The sequence below is a fragment of the Centrocercus urophasianus genome, unplaced genomic scaffold (assembly GCF_019232065.1).
Source record: "Centrocercus urophasianus isolate 14NV4802_14NV808 unplaced genomic scaffold, USGS_Curo_1.0 seq_6, whole genome shotgun sequence".
Classification (NCBI taxonomy): domain Eukaryota; kingdom Metazoa; phylum Chordata; class Aves; order Galliformes; family Phasianidae; genus Centrocercus; species Centrocercus urophasianus.
Window position 1 is genome coordinate 716739 of NW_024885199.1, and position 2604 is coordinate 719342.

Below are 2604 nucleotides of genomic sequence, written 5' to 3' on the forward strand. Positions count from 1 at the left end.
TCCCCCTGCCTCCCCTCGAGGGGATGAGGTACAGGCAGAGGAAGGAGGGACCCCCTTCGGGTGGCTGTGACCCACGAAGTAGCCCCTCTGGCTGTGGCCGTGCTGAGGAAGATTCACATTGCTGCTGCACATGTCACGGCTGCACATCCTGACAGGGTGCTTTTGCTTCCAGCTATAAAAGTCTTTCCTAACTGATGTCCCCATTCTCTCAGGTTAACAGAGGTGGGAGAGTTATATGGGGTCAAGCAGCAAAGCGGGGGACTTAAAAACTCCAGTGGAGCTGGGGTGTGATCCCTCATCCACAGAGGTCTGTGGGGATTTCCTCCAAAAAGTTCTGCTCCCAGTGGAGCTCAGGTTTGGAGCTAATGCACAGACCGTGGCAGAGAGCCGTGCAGGACCTGAAGGGCTCTGGACAGAAACAGAGCCTGCACCTCATTTGGACCTGAGAGTTTCGGTGCGTCCATGGCCGACCTGAGTACATCCCTCTGGGGTGAAGTCCCACATCTCAGCCGCTTCTAACTGCAACTGCTCTGTGCTGTCAGGTGCCCCGGTTACAGGCGCCGGAGCTCCACGTCCAGCTCACTGCTATGAACGTGAGGGTTTGCGCTCCTGCACGGCACACAACCTCCGTGTTGTCCTCTAGTGGCAGCAGTGGGTTGGGAAGATGGGATGAGCGCAGCTGAGCAGCGAGCGGAGCTGCATCTGTGCATCCCATCCCTGCGTCTGTCCATCACTTCGGCAGCCCCCAAAGCACCCCAGTCCTCCCACATCACTCCTCTCAGGGTGCTGCCAGAGCTGGGGACAGTCCTAGGCTGTGACAAAGGTGAGGGTTACTGGGCTATTGGGCTGCGGGCTGCTTGCTGCTGTTCTCAGTAAATCAAGAGCGTGCCTTCTGCCCTGTAGGCAAACTGTGTCCTCTGTTTGTTTCCTGCTATTTCAGGGGCTTGGCACCATCCCGGCTTGGCTGTCAGTCCTTAATCCCTGCTGCAGCCCATCAGACTTTGGCTGCTCATCACTACTGTCACAACTGAGCCCCTCCTGGGCTGCATACTGGGACAAGAGGGCCATAGTGCCAGGGCTGGGTGGTAAATGCAAGCCCTTGCAAGCAAGCAGGGAGCCCCAGGGTCAGGGGCCTGAAGCCATGGCAAGCTCAGCATGCATAAGGGCAGGGAAGAAGCGAGCCTCAGCATTGGTCCCATCTGACTATCCCAGAAGGAGTTCCCCCTCCAGTTCAGACCATCCCATCCAGCCCTGGTGCTTCCAGGATGAGAGTGGTGCAGTGGCTGATGAGAGAGAATGCTGGAGATCCGTGAGCTGCAATGCCTGTGCTGATATGGCTCAGGTGGAGGGGGAGCAAGCCCTGGGGAACCCCACAGCATGCATCCAGCTGGGGCAGCCAGCCCAGAGTATCGTGGGGGTGCTCAGCAGTGTCCCATGATGGTGCTGGGGGAAGACGCTGCAGCTGCTGAGCTCTGTACCTTGGAGGGTCACGTATCATCAGCACCAGCAAACAGAGGAGCTGTGGGATCCAGGAGCTGTGGTGCACAGCAGTCACCATGGCCCCGTGCCTGCAGATGTGTGCTTGGGAGTCCTGCCCTCCTCCTGCACAGCAGTGCTAACGCGGCGTGCCCCTGCTATGGGAGCAGGAGGGGCCCAAACAGAAGGGATCCTGCTTGTCTCTGGGGTTCTGGCATCTGCAGGGGGCTGAAGGAGGAGGTGGGGGTTGGATGCTGAAGGACGCAGCACGGGGCACAGCTTGCTGGGCGGCCCGTGCTGGAGGCTTTGTTCTGTGTTACTGTTTTGTTGTCTCTTTCTCCCACTCCGGGTTTCGTGGCTCTGAGCTGCAGGGCTGGAAAATTATTCATCCCAACCACAGCTCCCACGACACCCTCTGGAAACAGCTGCAGCTTCAGCAGTGGGTGGGAGGTCGTAAATTCAGCATCGCCACCGCCTCAGCCTCCCTGCAGCTGGGATGTGAAGCATGGAGACGCAGTCGCACTGAACTCTCTGAGCGAAACCTGCTGACCAGCTTGCAGGACAGTTCCCTGCCACGTGCTCGTCCCCTCCAAGTCCTTCTGGTCCCTCCAAGCTGTGCTGCAGCTGCAGCTGCCTGCAGGTTCACCTCGGCTGCCGGCTCTGCTGCAATCTCTTTGTGCTGCCAGATGGGATTGCTTGCTCCTGGACATCAGGAAGCCCTGCAGACAGCAGCCTCTCCCACCGTGGGTTTCCCTTGCTTCCCTACAGCTGGCAGCTCAGCAGTAACGTGCAGCAGGCCGTGCATCAGCTCTGCCTTACAGCGTGTCCCTGTGCAAGGAGACTCATGAGAGCTGTAGGAAGCTCCTGATGCAACACAGTAAGAGGAGTTAGAAGTGTGCTCTTTCCCAGGGCTGTTTATTGGCTGTACCCAACGCTGATCCATCAGCCCAGACCACGCTCTGTGCTGCAGAGCTCAGCACTCTCCACCCTGGGGCCACCCAGCGCTACAGCTGGGTCAGCATCCCGGGCACCAGTGAGCTCAGAAGGTGAGCAGAGGGGGGAGCATCCCACCTCCCACCCCCAGCAAACCCCACCTCCCTCCAAACCCCCAACTCCCACCCGGGCATC